The sequence below is a fragment of the Rhinolophus sinicus genome, chromosome 4 (assembly GCF_057876585.1).
Source record: "Rhinolophus sinicus isolate RSI-liver-muscle chromosome 4, RSI-T2T, whole genome shotgun sequence".
In the NCBI taxonomy this organism is placed as follows: domain Eukaryota; kingdom Metazoa; phylum Chordata; class Mammalia; order Chiroptera; family Rhinolophidae; genus Rhinolophus; species Rhinolophus sinicus.
In genome coordinates this window covers 84,828,393-84,847,519 of record NC_142504.1, presented here as the reverse complement: position 1 = coordinate 84,847,519, position 19,127 = coordinate 84,828,393, and the positions used below count along the sequence as shown (strand labels likewise).

Genomic DNA, 19,127 nt, shown 5'->3' with positions numbered 1-19,127 from the left:
GAGTTTGTTTGAAGGATAATAACGTATTTTGCTAGCTTTTCAGTCACCTGAGAGTAAGGAAATTTGCAAGAACATGATTCTCTGTCCTAAGAACTATGGCTACCTGATCTCATAACTGGGTTTGTCAGACTTCAGTTGGCATGAAAGTGCATTTTCTTAATATGTATAAAATAAAATCTATATAATAATTTATTCTTGTGTTAATCTCTCCATGTCTCATAACACGTCTATAAAAACAGCTCTTTAAGTTAGTAGAAAACAGAATTTTGATTTTTTAAAAAGCAAGTTCTTTACTTGGAATTCTGAAAATGCAATTAAGTTTTAGTATTGTGACTGCCATAATAGTTTCATCATCCGTCAACATAATTTAAATATCAGTGATTTTTTTTTCAAGTCTCTATCTCTATAAAAGAAAATAATAAACAGTATCAGAGGCTTCCTGTAACTACCATAAAAAATTCAGTTTTCACCAAGTTGTTACTAATGGTTTGTTAGGACACTCCTGCTTGATCCAAGTCCACCCAGCCTGAAGCTGTGTTTCAGTTCCATCCTTGTATCTGCCTGAGATGTCTTTAGGTAAAGAGGCCATCATAGGAGACAAAGGAACTTCTAGCTGTTGTCCAAGGGGAGACAGCAAATGCCTCCAGATTAGGCCACTTCCCATAAGCATAATTCCTGTAATCAGCCAAAACCATTTTATGGTGCTCTTCAAGGTAAGATTCCATGTTCATTCCCAAAGCAACCCCCTGTAGTCCAAAGAGTGAAAGAGAGAAGGTTCCCATGGTCAACTGTAGGTTCAACCTCATCATCACACGGCGGTGGCTGTCCAGGTTGAGGAATGTAATACTTTGTGAACCATCGATCAGTACTCTAAGTTCCCCAGCTGCACTGGAAAGGTCCTCATGTAATCCATAGTGCTTTTCCAGCAGCAGCTCCATCTCTTCTGTATAGTTAATTCCAGTGCCTCTCTCTTTTCAAAATCGTGTGGGTTGTCACTCCATTTGGTTAGACAGAGCTCCTCCAGCAGCTCTTCTTCATCCAAGATCTCCAAAATCAACTCTGAAAATTTTTAACTGTTTCTAACTGATAGACTTTTGCCATTTCGTACTAAGATGTGCAGTTTGCTTCTGTCTACAGAAGAGTGTTTGGGATCCAATATGTTAAGGATCAGTGGCTGCAAAATGCTCAGTTGGCCCTGAAGGTTATTGAGTCAATACTGCAGCTCTAAACTCAAAAGGTAAAGGGTACGTTACAAGTTGACCCTCTCCAACCAACTGTGAAGGGAGTTCCTGCAACAGCCATTGTTCTAGATTTAAATTATGATAATCTATAATATCAGAAGACACTGGAATTATCACAGCTTTCAAACACTCCATTCTCATGATAATCCTGTTGTTTCTACTAGTGATGCTCCTTAAATGCTGAAACCTCGAATCTCTGGCTTGAAGTTCTACTTCTTGATATGTCAGTTTTCCTCCTTTCAAAAGAAGTAACAGTGGGGCAGCTGGATGGCTCAGTTTGTTAGAGCAGGAGCTCTCAACAACCAGGTTGCCAGTTCAATTCCTGCATGGGACGGTGGGCTGCGCCCCCTGCAACTAAAGATTGAAAACAGCAGTGGACTTGGAGCTGAGCTGCGCCCTCCACAACTAGATTGAAGGACAACTACTTGGAGCTGATGGGCCCTGGAGAAACACACTGTTCCCCAATATTCCCCAATAAAAAAACAAAAAGAAGTGACAGTTTCTTCTTTGTCAAATTTGTCACAATAAACACTGGGGCTACACTGGACTGGGGCTACACTGGCTAAAGTGGCTTGTGGCTTGAGAGTCATCAGAAGTTCTAAACCGGCGCATTTCACTTTCCAGGCGGACCCTGCCGGGTCTGCACAGCGGCGCGACCGGCTTCCTCCCAGTATTTCAGCCTCGCGACACGTCAGGCGCCAGGCCAGCGCGCACTGGCTGCACCGGGCAGCCCCACCGCACGCCTGGCAGGAGCCTCGGGGGTGCTCCGCGGGCTTCCAGGGCGCTGGAGCGAGACGGAGACAGCAGCGACACCCCAGTGGTCTTGCGGGACACCCTTCCCTTCCCTCCCCCTCCCCCCCCCCCCCCCCCCCCCCGCCGCCGCCGCCGCCGCCGCCGCCGCCGCCGCGCGCGCCCAGCGCCGGGAGCACCGCGCTTCTAGTCTTCATTTTGTAATAACCCGATTTCTTTCACTTTGAAATAGGGTTGGACAGCTGAATGAGAGTTTACCAGGTGGACCAGGGGAGAAAGTGATTCCAAACATAGGGTGCCAGCATGTTCAAAGGCTCAGAGACTTAACATAGTGAAAAAAAAAAAATTTGTTCTGCAGAATATAGTGCTCAGAGAGGGTTGATGGGAATGGCTTTCATCACCAGGAAAGTCCTGTATAAGGATTTTGGAATTTTGGAAAGGAGAGGGGAACATAACGGGAAAAACTGAACATGATGGTGAAATTGTGTAGTGTGTGATGTAATCTTCCCTTAATACTACCCCCAATCTTTAGTAATATCACTACGCATAAGAGATGCTTGATGTTTGGGAATTATTTGTGGATACCAGTCTTGGGGAAGTTCTGAAACCACAGGACCAGGGGCAGGAGGACAGACACAAAGAACCACCAAGACCATTGCTGATGTTACATCATTTTTGTACAGTGTTTTAAAAGATACCTCTTTGGGACTGGGTGGTTGCTTTGTGCAAAAAAGAGGCATTGGATCCCCAAGGCAATTAGGGATATCCTCTCCATCCTCCCCCAGCAGGGCGTACGGCTTTGAGGGCAGAGCTCTGGTGGTTGCAGTCCCCACTCACCTCCCTGGTTGGACAATCTCCCGCAGTGCACAGCCTGTGTATCTCAATATGGCAGCTCCAACCATGAGGAAGTATGCATGGGAAGTCACAGGATGCATGAGGGGGGATTTTCGACTATTCCAGGTCATGGAAATGGGGTTTAGGCCAAGATCACTTCATCCCTAAAGAATTTGGGGACTAAATGATGTGTGCATGGGTACAGAGTTCAGGGAAGTCTGAGCAGATCAGTATTTTTGGAAGCTATATATATATTTTTTTGTGTGTGGATAAAATCTTTATTGATGGACACACCGAAACATAAGATGTTTAGTTCAAAATTGCAGAATAAACCAAAGAAGAACATATAAAGCCACTAACATTTCAATGCATAAAATTTATATTATCCTTTTTTAGTTATTTTGGATTCTTTATTATTTTATGGTACACGCTCATTTTAATAAGCTAATTTATTCAACAGATATTGATTGAGTGCCTACTGTATACAAAGCAGTGTTCAAGGTGCCAGGGGTATAGTAGTGAGCGAAACAGAAAATGTTTCTACCTTCATAGAGCTTATACTATAGTGGGAAGGAAACAGATGATAAATAAGTATAAATATGCTGTGTCAGGTAGTGTAATATGTGGTAAAATAAAGCGTGGGATAGTAAGTGCCAAGATGAGTGTAGGGTAGTTACTTTACATGTCCTCATGGGAGGCCTCACTGATAAGGTGATATCTGAACACACATATGAAGGGACTGAGCCATGCAGATATGTGAGTTGTGATACATGGAATCCACAGTATTTTGTAGCTTATTCCATCAAAAGGTGGAGTTTATTTTCCTGTGCTCTTAAATCACGGTTGGCCTTATAACTTATTTTGACTAAGTGCCAAAGGAAACCTTCTGTTCCAAATCTTAGGCCTTAAATGACCTTGCAACTTCTACCTTTGCCCTCTTGGAATGCTTCTTGTACCATGCAAAGAAACTTGGGTTAAAATACCAAATTATAGGAGACCACAGGTAGAGAGGGAAGTACAACCAACAGCCAGCTCCCAGGTCTGAGATGTGTAAGAGAGATCATCTTAGGTTCTCCAGCCCCAGCCAAGCTGCCAGCTGACTGCAGGCTCGTGAGTGACCCCAGATGAGACCAACAGAAGAACTATCTAGTTAACTGACAGACTTGTGAGAATTAATAATTTCTTTGAAGCTGCTAAGATAACAGAACATAGGGACAGAGGATTGAAAGTAGAAGGAACAGCAGTTACAAAGGCCATGATGTGGCAGTGTGGCATGACTTGTTTAGGAACAACAGGAAGGACCAGCATAGCTAGGACACAGTGAGTGAAAGAAGAGATGGGGTCAGAGAGGTTGCAGGAAGCCAGATCAGAGGCCTGTGTAGACCATGAAAAGGACTTTGGCTATTACTCTGAGTGAAATGGGATACCACGGGAGATTTTTCAGTAGAGGAGTGACCTGATCTCAAGTTTTAAAAGATTCACTTCGACTGTTTGTAGAGAATAGACTTGGGAGAGTGGAAGGTGTTGTAAAGGCAGAAACAGATCAGTTAGGAGGCCGTGGCAGTTATTCAGAAACAAGATGATGGTGACTAGGACTAGAGGAGTAGTAGAGGTATTGAGAAGTAGTAGGATTTTAGATATACTTTTTAAATGTATGTGGTATATGAGGTCTGACAGTTAAGTTCACGAACTCATCCTAGAAAAAGTGCTACATACCTCATTGCTGAATATCACTCTGGTCACCTTCGAAGTACTCCCTTTGGGAAATCATGCACCAACTCCCGTGCTTAGTTTACCCTTCAAAGCAATTTTGGAACTCTTTTTCTGGAATGGCCATCAGAGGTGTCGTTCTATTACCCTTGATGTCCTGAATGTCATCAAAATGTTGTCTTTTCAATATTTCCTTCATCTTCGGGTAAAGAAAGAAGTCATTGGGGGCCAGATCAGGTGAGTAGGGAGGGTGTTCCAATACAGTTATTTATTTACTGGCTGAAAACTCCCTGATAGACAGTGCCGTGTGAGCTGGTGCATTGTTGTGATACAAGAGCCATGAATTGTTGGCGAAAAGTTCAGGTCGTTTTCATCTAACTTTTTCACGCAGCCTTTCCAGCGTGGAAGCTATATTTTTAAAGGCGTGTATTTGTTTCCTAGGGCTGCCATGACACATTACATGACAAACTGGATGGTTTAAAACAACAAAAATGTATTCTCTCACAGTTCTGGAAGCCAGAAATCCAGAAGTCTGAAATCAAGGTAGCAGATGAGTCGGCTCCCCCTGAGGGAGTATCCATTCCACTCCTGCTGGCTGCTGGCAATCCTTGGCTCTCCTTGGCTTACAGATCACTCAATCTCTGTCTCTCTGTCTTCACATCGTCTGCTCCTCTGTTATAAGCACACTTGTCATTGGATTTAGGGCTATGCAGATTATATTTCCAAAGACCTTTTTGTGCAAAGAAAGTCACATTCACAGGTTCTGGGTAGACATATCTTCTGGGGGCCACCATTCCACCCACGACAAGGGGAGTCATGGGAAGACAATAGGCCAGGGAGCAGGAAGGAAGCTCCCATTCGCTATTGTGTGATCACCGCTTTGCTTATTTACAGCAGCTTATGGTTCACTGATATTTAAGTATTTGTCGCTTAGTTGGTGTTTATTTCAGCCTAAGGCTGTCCGCATTTTATGCTTGTGTGGTATGGTTTTATCCGAGGAGGAAATTGTTTTAATCAGAAAAACACAGTTTCTATTTACACATTTCTTATTTCTGAAAGACGAAAAGTCCCTGAGTTGTGGCTGGGTAATCTTTGAGTTTTAGCCTAAATTTTCTATTTCCCTATAACTTGTTTTAAATTATTGATATCCTAGAGACATCGTTTCCCTACTTACTAGTCTTTGTGGATTGACTTCCATGGAAGTCTTAAAACTTTCCTATAATCGATGAGTTCTCTTTGGCCCTCTGTGTTACAGAATAACGTCTGGTATCTCATGCATCTTGGATGAGATCGGTTACCTGTGAATGTATATTTCTAGGCTGTAGAATGCTCATTGTCACATACCACAGTGCCCAATGTTTTTAAAATGAGAATAAAGGCTCTTTTTCTAAAATGGGGTTAATTATAAAATGAAATAAATTGCTCTCTCGTGGGATTAAAAATGTTAGAGGTGAAAGATGCTGTGGATGAAGCTAATTGACCTCATACATTTCACAAAGAAAATGATGCAAGAGAGATTGACTTGTCACAGATCACACAGCTAGAGAGTAAGAGTACTAGAATCTAATGCTCATCCTATTTAATTTTACTGCTTACATTTGCAACAGTTGTGAAAATTAAATACGTAGATAGAATCCCTAATGAAATGAAAACTAATCTAACACAGGCATTTCATAATGATGCATCTAGAATGACAAACCTGGTCTCATCCTTTTTCAGTCACTTATTCCAAAACCTAAGGATGGCTGCCCTCCCACATTACTATCACCATTTTGCATCTTTCTAATTAAATGTTAGTTGAATAAATGAATTTTTTGCCTTTTGGACAAAACTGTTTTTGTTCCTTTTGCCAGTATCTTCCAGAACTCCTTTCTTGAACTATGTAGCTTCCTTCTGCTCTGTATTTTCTCCAAAAATCTATCTAATCTTTTACTATTTTCCCTTCCATGGCATAAGTGGGCAGGTCAGAGTTTGGGGGAGAAACAAGAAAGAAAGTTGGAAAGAAATAAAGGGAGAGAGAAAGATAAGAATCTTTCTGAATTTCTATTTCTTCTGTTTTCAGATGTCAATATTCTGCAATGTTCCATGTTTAAAAAAACAGAAAAATATAAAATGTCCATCAACAAGAAATTTGTTAACTAAGCAGTTCTCAAAATTTGGTCTCCATCAGAATCTTCTCTGAACACTTAAAAATATGGATGTTTGAGTCCCACACTAGACCTTCTGAATCTAAGCACTCGTATGTGTGATCTAGACATTGACAGCAGGGTAATTACTAACCTTCACAGGTAATCCTAATGTAAACTGAAATTGGCTAATTAATGCATTAAATGACTTCATGATAAATTCATGCAAAAGAATATTATGTAGCCATAAAAAAGGATAATGTAGATCCATATGGATTGACATTGATTAATGTCTATAATATGTTGGGTAGAAATGTCAGGTTTAAGAACGATCAGGTTTAAGATGGTACTTATTTTCTAATATATATCGTACATGTAATATAATATATAGTATACATACTATATGGTTTATACAATACATTTTATATAGACATAGATATAGTATCTGAAAGAGTAGAGCGCTGATGTTCTACAGTGGTATTAGGGACTTAAACTTTCTGCTCAATATATTTGTTTTCAAATTTTTATAATGAGTCTATTATGAACCATACACAATTGGGAGAAATATTAAAATAAGAAACTGCTTAGAAATTCTTTTCCTTAAATGACAATGTCAGGGAAACTTCTGAGGAGGATTAAATTAATTAATGTCATTTAAATAATTTACCACTGTGGAAAATGTTTTATTCATCTCTTTCCTGAGCTAGCTCTTCTCAAACATTCTACATTAACTTGTAAATTAACCTTCCATATAGAACAGGGGAGAATAAAAAAATCCTCTGTCTCCCTTTTCATTGTGGTAAAAGTTGAAACTCTTAATGAGGTCAGTTGATCAGCTTCGGTGAACGAGAAAGAAATAAAATGATCATCTTTCAAACCAGATACATTGGGTCATAGACACTAGTAAGAAATTTACTGAGTACTAACACTTGGAACGTGAGTGAATATTTTATGGAAGAGGAAGAAATGGATTGTGTTCCTAGGTAACATTAAATGTTAAAAAAATAAATTTGAAAATAAATAAATTTACCATTTCTTACAGATAGGGGTACAGTTAATCATTCTGAGTCCCTGAGTAGAAAGTTCAGGAAAAGTTGACTTTCATATTTTTATTTGCAAGGTAAATGGTTTCCCAGACATTTTGCTGTGCAGCTACACCTACGAAGATAGAAAAAGTGCAGACTAGTAGTGCTTATTTATGTTTCTCTGTTCTGTTTCCTTCTGTGTTTTTATCCATCTCTCCCATACATACCAGGACTGCATGAATAAACGTTCATTCAAGATGGATGTTTATAAATAAGCATCTCTTGCAATTTAGGTATGTCAACATGGTTAATGTTTAGCATTCTCACAGAGCACTCAGTAAGCTTCTGTTAGTGAATTAGCACAGTTCTCCGTTATCTTTATCGTATTGCTGTTGCTTTTCATTTGGTCTGTTTAAACATTTTCAGCTCAGGGATACTAAGCCAAAAACAAGCTTGAGAATATTGTTATTGGTTATTAATATTAATATTTTCTAGAAAGCATTAAATTCAGTCATAGGAATACGAAAATACAGAGATTTTTTGGAAGTTATATAAGGTTCTTGATAGCAAATATTGTACGTATAAGATATATACATCAATATTGTACATATGTAATCGTATATGTACATATATATGTACACACATCTAACACATTTATACACACGTGTATTTATTCCCTCTGTAAATAGTGTTACTTTTTTTCTTATAGGGCACAAACCTTAATAAAATCTAATATTTATTGAGCATTTACTATGTTCCAGCTATGTTGTCTTTTTTAACCATCATAACGACCTATCTGAATATAATTTTCAAGAAGCTAAAAACATGATCTCATTCCGATATACAATGAACACATGCTACATATTTACTAACTCATTAATGAGCGAATCAGCAAGATAATAAAGCTGTTCAAAGAGTATTTTGAGGAACTGGGTACTTATAAGCATTTAAGAGGAATGTTAGAATAAGATTGATCTATAGAGCAAACAAACAAAAGAACACATTCTTTAGCGCTGCCTTTTCTACTTGACAGAGATTACTTGCAGCTCCACTGTATCTACCTTCAAGTTAGCATATAACTCCACAGAGTCTAAGATCTTAATTCATGTACAATCATACAAAAAGGCCTGTTTAAAAGTTAAACAAAGGAATATTACCTAGATAATGAAATAATCCTTAAGCGGGCTGGTTAAACAATGCCCTAGTATGACATTGAAAGCACATGGCGCACTCTCTTTGTCTTACAGCCAAGTTTTAGGTAATATCTTTTAACAGACTCTATTGTGTAAGTACTTTTATTATCCTCATTCATTTGGTAGTGTTAAGAAAATAAATCAGATTTAAATATGCTCAACCACATATATTTTACAAGGCAGTAGATCTGAGTTTGAGTAGGTCAGCTCTACTCTATAACCCTATTTATAAATTGAGAATAGCTATATTCATACAGTTTCATATTTATTACCTGGCTTTTGTCGTATTTGACTGGTTTGGCATTATGTGACATATGTGATTTTTAAATTATAGGCTATGTCAGACCGACCCGGTGGCTCAGGTGGCTGGAGAGCTGTGCTCCTAACGCCGACCTGTGCCCTGCAACTAGACTGAGAAACAATGGCTTGAACTGGAGTGCGGGGAGAGGGGAAGGTGGAAGAAGGGGGAAAAGTTACAGGCTATGTCAAATTCTTTTGGTAGGTATACAGGATATTAATATAGAGTTACAGCTATAAAAATTTAACTTTGTATGCCTGTGTACATTTCTCTATATAGCTCTGTTAAATTGCACTAATTATTAATCATGTGTTTCTTCACTTGCCCATAACTCTGGATCATTCAGCCCAGTTGGTTATTGTATGTATTTATTGTACAAATGAGGCTGTTAGAGGTCGCCTAACTTTAACGTGAAAAAACTCTTAGATGGCTACTGCCTACATCCCTAAACCAACTGGTTAATTCACAAATGTGTATTATTGTTCAGGAGAGAGCAAAAACCTACATATTATATCTTCAAAACATGCAACCCATCATCACTCTTAGACAAACAAATCCAAATAACTGTTTCTCATATTTTATATGTTTTGGATAAGGCATAACAACTGTATTGAGGATAGATACAGGCCTTTTTTGATACGCAAAAGATCTCTTATGCTCTTTTATAAAAGATCTTGGTTTTTTTCAACCAATTATCATTATTCCATTATTTTCATATATCTTAAAACCCTTTAGGTTATTCAGTTAGTAATTAATTGTAAAATTATTATTACTTGTACTTGATATTCTGACCTATCATTTACTGCAAAACTTGTGGGACCAGTTTTCTACATTCAGTTTTTGCTGTCATTGATGTTGTTTTTGCTGAAAATAGAGATTACACAGAAAGATTAAAATCCTGGGACTGGATACATGATTTATTATGATAGAAAACGTCTGTTAGTCTCTTCTGCAGCATAAAGCACTGGCTATCGACTCCTAGAATCATATTTAAACCTCTTACCCCTGCTAATATGCAAAAGAGCTGATGCAAAGTAGTTGAGCTCAGAGCTTTACATATTGCTTTGTATGAATTCTTAGACATTTGCAGAATACCTGAGTCAGATCTGTCCTGAAATACATTTATTTGACTTTCCTCTAATGCTATATATATCACTCAGCTCCCCAGGCATCCTCAGAGCTCTAGCTATTTAAGTTCACTCTTTTCTTGGTACTGCCTTGATCTTCAACCTCAAATATGGCAAAAATCAGCATTCCTCTTACATTGCTGAAAACTTTCTAGGCATTTATATTTTCCCAAGTCAGATTCTGTCCTGATTTCTGGTTTAGGAGGAAATGTGATTTTTGTGTCAGTGCAACTGGAACGCTTCTTTATTGTCAGTCCTGAAACAGCCCAAATAGGAAAACAAGTCTCTCTTCCTTTAATGTCTCCCTAACGACATACCATAAACACAAGGCAGAGACTGTAGCTGCTTTTTTTCTGGAGGATTGGAGTAATACAAGACAGTATTAGAGAGCCTGTTTTTAGAATTCTGTGTCATTCTTGTCTTTTTTCTCCTCAGGTCTCAGCTACCCAGCATTTTCTAGGCCTGTTGTATCTTTCCTCAAATTCTTCACTTCTCCCCACGTTCTACCCATTCTTGGGTTCCCTCATTCTCTCTGAATTATTCTAAACATAGTTTTAGGGTTTGTTTTTTTTCTTTTTCTCTCTTCTTTGCTTCTCAGACCTCCCTTTCTTCAGCCAGGATAACCTACCAAGATGCTTTGCTAAACAAGAGTTTTCTCCCTAAATTCTGTCACGAACTGGTTTTTTAATCAAAAGAACAATATGTGCAAACACACACTCACAAATATACATATGTATGTATGCATATATACATATATATATGTAAGGCTACAAAAATTTCCACAGTAAAAGAATGCAGAGAAAGTATGATTTACTTCTAACACTGCAAAGACCCCCATTCTCATGATTCTCTTTCCAAAGGCCCCTCTTGCCGGATTCTTGGGTGCATAAGTATGTGTATATCCCCACTTTTCAAAAAACAGAATGCTGCTCATCTCTCACTCCCTCTCCAGATCCACTCTCTACTTTTCTTTCCCTGCTCAGAGCTCCATTATGGGTTAATTCTCAGACTTCCTCACCTCTGGCTTCATGTTGGAAAACATAAGGGGGAGAAGAGCAAGGTGGGGCCTTGATCTAGCTAGGTAAGATCCCATTGGTGACACTTTCCAACTACTCTCTCCTTGCAGTTCTGATACTTGTGTCTTTTCTTTACCTCCTATTCAAGGCTTACAGTGCCTTGTACTATGCCCAGACGTTTCTTCACACCCCACCCAGAAATTATAAACTTCAGTCTCCTTTGAAAACTCCTCAGACATCCAGTTTGAGTGTTGCCTGCTAGAATTCTAAAGACATAAAGGGAACACCATAAACATGATTTTCTGGAACTTAAATGGCAGGCTGTGTCAACTTATATGAAATCTACTTTAGGCCTTTACAAGAATAATTTTCAATTGCATTGCTGTAATTTATTTACCCAGTCCCTTAATGTTGACAGTTAGGTTGTTTCCAGTCTTCCTGTGTTTATAACATTGCTGCAAATATATATCCTTTTGTTTATAGCTTTGCACACAACTAGAATTGCAGAATAATTTTTTTTAATTAGCCTCTTCTTTTTTGTTGTTGTTTTTATTGGGGAATATTGGGGAACAGTGTGTTTTTCCAGGGCCCATCAGCTCCAATCGTTGTCCTTCAATCCAGTTGTGGAGGGCACAGCTCAGCTCCAAGTCCAGCCGCATTTTCAATCTTAGTTGCAGGGGGTGCGGCCCACAATCCCATGCGGGAATTGAACTGGCAACCTTGCTGTTGAGAGCTCACGCTCTAACCAACTGAGCCATTTGGCTGCCCCGCAGAATAATTTTTAAAAATAGTAATTGCTGTACCAAAGACTATATGCATTTAAGCTATCAATAAATGCTGACAATTGCCCCCTTAGGGGTTTGTATTAGTTTTTACTTCTACCACTGATAGTATCTTTCCAATACAGTTTATTCTTTGCCAAACCAATAAATGGAAGGTGATATCTCATTGTCATTTTAACTTGCATTTAAAAAATTGCGTTAAAGTTTAAGAACTTTTAATTTATTTAAAATGACTGTTTTCCTGAGAACTTTCTTTCCCTATATTTTATTGATAAGTGCTTTTTATATATTAAGGATACTAACCCTTTGTTTCTTCTATGCATTTCAAATATTTTCAGATTGTCATTGATTTTTAACTTTTCCTATGGAGCATTTCCAATGAAGAATGTTTAAATTTTGTTTAGTAGCATTTTGCAATCATTTATTTTAAGAAAGTTTAAATTTTGTTTAGTAGCATTTTTCAATCATTATTTAATCAAAAGATTCACCTTTTTTTCTTGAGGTATTTTTACAGTTTTACTTTTTATATTTTTATGTTTAAAACTTTGAACTCTCTGGAAAGTCTTAGTGTAAAATTCAAGTAGATGTAGTTTCTTCCAGATGTTCACATCATTCTTTCTTCATTTAATGACTAATTGTGTCCATTTCTTATGACTTGAAAATGACACTTTTATATATATTAAATTTCTGTATTCATTTCAGTCTAATTCTGAGTTTCTATTCTGTTCTATTGTTTTGTTAGTCTAATTTGTTAGTTGTAATAATCTATGTTGTGTTGTAATATAAACTATTCCTGAAATATCAGTTGCTTAATAAAACAAAGGTTCATTTCTTGCTCAGGCTCCATGTCACTGTGAGTTGGTAGTTCAGATGAGTGTGGGATGAGTTTTTGCTCCACATGGTCACTCAAAGATAAAGGCTGATGGAGGTGTCACCATCTTATGACACCAAAGATAATCTTAGTATTCTAAAATATTATCAGTTTTAGAAATGTCACATAAGCGCTTGAAACAAAAGCTCATTCTTTTGTATTTTACAGAATATGAAGTTTCATATATATATATATACACATATATATGCATATATATACATATTTTAGTTAAACCTGTATCATAAACCTATTTTGGGTTTATGATATAAACCTAAAATGATACAATTTTAGGTTATATCCGCTATATCTTTATTCATGTGTACATAACATCTTAAGCTTAGAAAAGCAAATTATTTTTCTTTACTCTTTTTCTTTTTATTTCTTTAATTTTGGTTAAATAATATTTTTAAATATAATGTCTTTAAATTAAAAAAAAATATTGCATTATAACATCCATGTGGTAAAGCACACACATATATTTAATGATTGATGGTTCTTTATTCATATGTGATCACCAGGATCTGAGAATGTGTTCTCGTGCCCTCTCCCAGTTAATGCTCTGCCAAAAGTAATCACAGTATTTTTTTTTTCTCAGAAATCTATCACCACAGATTAATTCTGCCTGGCTTTTTAAATCTTTATATAAATGGGATCATATATTTTCTCTTTCTTCTCTACCTTATGATTTTGCTTCCATAAATTATCAATGATTTTAGGGATTACCTCTTTATTCTCAAACACATTGGACTTCTATTACTTGATTAGTCGGTTTTAAACACATTCCATTTCTCCCCACTCTGTAAGATGGAAAAGTGAATATATTTATGTAATTACTGCCCATCTTTTATTTCCTCCTACCAATTTTAGTTATTAAAGTTTACATCCAGTAGCCATAATTGCCATTATTGTTTAGCCTTTGCTCTGTATTTATATTGATTCAATGGTCACATCATTCCTCCACCTTCATTTCATCATTCAGTTCTTTGTTAGCTGAAGTTCTCTGTATAGCAGGTTTTTCAAGAAATCGATCATGGGAAATACATTTCTTTACGTTTTCCATTTTGAAAATATCTTCCATGTTTGAAAGAAAGTCTTCCATCTTCCAGGTTTGAAAAAAACTCTGTTTCCTTTATGTTAAGCAATAGTTTGTATAGATATAAAGTTATTGTATGACATTTTCTTTTCTTAGTGACTTCTGAAGATTATTGTAAAACTCAGTGACTCTGTGGAGAAGTATGGAGCCAGTTAATTTTTTTCCCGGTAATAATGACTGGGACTTTTTTTGCTTGGATGTCCACACGGATTTCTTTTCTGTTGTTTACTGAGTGTACTGATCAGTGTTGATTAGTCTACCTTGATTTTTTTCTGGGACATGGCGTGTCCTTTGAATTTGTTGATTTAAACCTTTAACTTCCTGTAAGATGGTAGACAAAGTTTACAAGATAGAGGCACCCCTTCCATTATAAACACTTTGAAAAGATAAAAAATAAGAATAGAAAAGCAAGACAACAACTGAACTGAATACACAGTCTGAGGATCTACGCCAGAATGACACATATAGAGATGAAGAGATGAAATATTAAAAGCAAAATTAAAAGTCAGGCAAGGAGAATCAGAAGATCCAACATACCATATTTTGCCGTGGATAATGTGCACTTTTTTGCTCAGATTTGTGACGGGAAAATAAGGATGTGCATTATACATGGGTAGTACTAATCCCATACCTATATACATGTTTTTAATTCTTTTATTTATGCTTATGATTTAAAAGTGTAACTCTAGAAATCAATAATGATATCCATATGCAAAGTAATACCCTGGAATACAATAATTGGTTTTGTTGACTGTATGATGAAATTGCAATGATGAGAGTTCTTGGTCTTCTATGATGTGTAAATATTGTAAATTTGTTACCAGTACATCAAATTTGTTGTACCTTGCATCTATACTTGTGTTTTATAATTATTTGTTACATAAAAGTTCTTGTACCATAATATGTTAAAAAATAAATGCTAAAATTCCTTTACAATACAAAAAACAAGTACCTAAATGTAAACAAATATAAATTTGAATTCAAAAATTAAAATGATAGATTTTTCCCCTGAAAGTTTGGGCCAAAAATGTGGGTGCACATTATACACAGGAGCACATTATACACGGCAAAATACAGTATACCAAAGAGAATCCCTGAAGAAGCATGGCAAAAAAACATGAAAGAAGCAAATACTCAGAGAACTAATGGCTGAGAATTTTCCAGAATTTAAGAAAGACACCATACACACTGAGTCCCTAGCAGTATAAATAAAAACACATTTCAGACACATAATAGTAAAACCACAGAACATGACAAAAAAGAGAAAACTGTAATAACGATACAGAAAAAATTATTTGCAACAGAATGATAATCAGACAAATAGCAAACAATAGATACCACAAGACAATAACATAACACCTTTAAAGGCTGAAGGGAAATTACCTGTCAACCTATAATTGTCAACCAAGCTAACAATCATTTAGTAATGAGGGCAAAATAAGCCATATTTATATATACAATGATTGAGAGTTTAATACCCACAGACCTTTTCTGTAAAAATGATAAAGGGGATGTTTGAGCAAGAGAGAAAATGAACCTAGATGAAGCAGCCAATGCAAGAAACCATGGTAAGAAGAGAAATGGGTGAAGCATCTTCGAAAATAATATATAAGTATTAATCCTACAAGCAAGAGCAATAATAATTTTTTTTAAAAAGCAACTTGATGGGGTTTAAAACAATTAAGATAGCAGGCATTGCATTTTATATAGAATGGAGGCTGTTTACAGAGAAGTTAAATTGTTTTAGATCTTTGGTAGAGAAAAAACTGATAATTTTAGAATTGTAAAAATAATAAAAATTTTTACTATGCATGTTAAAAATTTGAGGATAATCAATAAAACAATGGAAATAGAATGGAGAAAATAGTAAAAGGGAAAAGGTAACAAAATAAAACTGAATTAATCAAATGCAAGACTTGATAGGAATGAAAGAAGCCAAGAAAATATATAGTGAGTAGACAGAGGTACTCTTCCCTTTTAAGTTTGTTCAATTATATTTTTGAATTTTTTTCTGTTGAATTTATTCTGTATTCTTCAGCAATACCAAATAGGCATGTGATGAATTTTGTTGCTTGTCTTCCATATCTATTTTTTTCTGTTTCACTTTGCTCAGTTTTCTCGATCATGTTATCACATCTCTGATCATTTTCAGCAATACCTGCTATTCTCTTATTTCTGCTCTCCATGTGGAAGACTTTTGTGATGGTATTATTCTCCTCTTTCACTTTTCCTCCTGAGCTCTGCCAGTTTATTTTGCATCTGCTTCCTTGAGCCTTTGTATCTTGGTCCATCTATATCCCAGATAAGAGTGTGTGTATAAAAATTGTTTTGAATTAAAAAAAAAAATCTATATTGGACTCATTCATGGTGTAATCTTTCTGGTATGTGATTATTTACCTTTCTTATTCACGTTCTTTTTCCTCCTGTTTTTCTTGTGTCTTATGATGGCTCCTTCTTGATTATTTCTGTTTTGAATGGAGTCATTCCGAGTCTATCGGAGGTAAGGGCCAGGGAGTGCACCCACGGAGCAGCTGCATTACAAGATACTGCCTGTGAATGAATGCTTTCTTATCACTTTGCCCTGTGGCATAATTCGAACCCACGTTAGAAGTTGCACTGTTTTTTCATGAATCTCCATATGACATAACATCTAGTATGTTTATCTTTGACTTAATTTCACAACTCTTCAGCTTATAAAACATTGGCACCCTGGAGCTGAAGGTCATCCAAGGAGTTGCCTTTACACAGTATATTGATAGACTGCTTCTGGGAGAAATGGTGCATCTGGCCTTTGCTGGTTGAATAGTTCCCTGTCTACGTTGCCAAAAGAGGTGAGAGAGGCCCTTCGGGCAGCCTAGATGCTTCTCCTTTCCAAGGAGGCGGTGACTCTTTAGCCCTGCAGGGGTTCCACCACATCGGAGAACCTCTTGCTCTGACACCTGTTTCAAATGTGTTGAGTGGGCATGCATTTCCAGCATTCTCCCTGACTGGAGGACAATGTTTTCAGGCTTTCTTCATATAGAATTGTGCAGTGTTTCTGGCATCATTAAATATTTTTCTTGGGCTTCTTGTTATTGTCAGTTGATTTAGGGGGGAGAGGTGGCAGAACTGTTTTTATTTCATTGATTTAAACTGGAAATCACCTTCTACCAGCCTAGATTTTAATAACAAATTTTCCTCCTGCTACATGTACAATACTTTGCTTTTAGCCTCTTTTTTTTCTATTTTTTTATTTTTTTATTTTATTTTTTTATTTGTGGCAGTGGAGAAAGGCTTACCAGAAAGTTTTTTCTTAAAGATAGGAAAAAAGTCACCCCCACCTTATTTTAATGAGACTTACATTTCTTGGTATTAATATTCCCTCTCCACCGTACAGCATGGTTGTTAAGAATTGCCTCACGTGATAAAGGCTCCTAGGGGATTTTAATGTTACTTTACAAGCATGGATCAGGAACTCAATCAAGAATGTTTAGAATTAAATGTCTATTTATTAATCACTATGCAATTCATATTGGTAAAATTATTCTACTATTCTGTTCCCCCAAAAATAAGACTTAGCCAGACAATCAGCTATAATGCATCTTTTGGTGCAAAAATTAATATAAGACGTGGTCTTATATAAGACCCGGTGTTATATTATAGTAAAATAAGACCCGGTATTATATTATATTATATCATACCATACCATATCATATTATAAAGACCTGGTATTGTATTATAGTAAAATAAGACTGGGTCTTATATTAATTTTTGCTCCAAAAGATGCATTATAGCTGATTGTCTGGCTAAGTCTTATTTTTGGGGAAACATGGTATTAATATTTTAAAGACATTCGGGGTCTGGGAAGACTGGTCTATAAAATGTGGAGGGGTAAACTTATTTCAGCTATTTTGGACTATCAGTTACACATATTTTTTTTTGGTAAAATGGGATTTTTAGGTTAAGCAGTTTTTATCATATAGAAAAAACAGAAAAAAATGTATTTAAATGAGTTATTCCAGGAAAACTTATATAAGGACCAGAACATAGATCAACTATAACTCAGTAATACCTGGCAGTTACTGCAAATATCCATGTGAGCAAAAACCCTATAGGATTCTTTTGAATTGTGTCAAGCAATAGGAATTGTTCTTTTCTTCTTTTTAACATAGTTATGTGTATCAGTAAGAAAGGTATCTCTCAGAGTTCTCCAAGACTAACTGTGTTTAGAATTCAAGGCAGCTCTAGGAATATGGGTATTGTTTTGTCTGTCCAGTAGCCAGGTTTACGGACCTTCTCTCCAGGGTTGTGTTGTCCAGCTGGTGTGCACAACGCCGGAGGGACCCTGTGCATCTGGGTGACACATGTGCAGAGACTTCGATTTCCCTCAGCTTTCAGGGAGGCTGCATGGGGCCTGGGCAGCAGAAACCTCAGGTAGGCAGAGAGGCAGCCTCCTCTGCTTACCCCAGGGGGCATTTCGATGGCGTCCTTTTCCCTGCAAGGCACAAGGCACTGCTTTGTACGGGACTTGCACTCCTTCAGTCTCCTATCTTTGCTCTCCATTTTCTGTTCCCCCACTGCCATCTTCATTTTTCTGAAGAGATGCCCATTTTATCTGTCACTGGGCAGGCTTCTTTCTCCAGGTAGCCCAGGGGCCAGTCAGGGCTATGGCCTGGCAGCTCTGATTCCCATTAAAGCAAAACTAGCAATCTGTTAAATAAGCCCAGTATTAACTGAGAAAAAGAATGGCTAAAGCAAATACAATCTATTAATTTTCTCATTTTGATTTATCAATTGATTACAGGCAAGGACCAGAAAGTTGGGGTGGCCAGTTTTCTCAGTGGTTAGAGCACAGTGCTCATAACACCAAGGTCGCTGGTTTGATTTCCACATGGGCCAGTGAGCTGCACCCTCCACTACTAAATTGAAAACAACAACTTGACTTGGAGCTCAGTTGCGCCCGCCATGACTAGATTGAAAACAACGACTTGACATGTTGCTGATGGCTCCTGGAAAACACACTGTTCCCCAATAAAAATTAAAAAAAAAAAGTTGAGCCTTAAATTTATATACCATGTAATA

General features: G+C 37.0%; 1 pseudogene; it reads right to left on the bottom strand.

Annotated features, from left to right (window-relative positions):
* Positions 1 to 361: 361 nt before the first annotated feature.
* LOC109452309 (magnesium transporter MRS2 homolog, mitochondrial-like) lies at positions 362 to 18,629 on the bottom strand (annotated as a pseudogene).
* Positions 18,630 to 19,127: the final 498 nt, after the last annotated feature.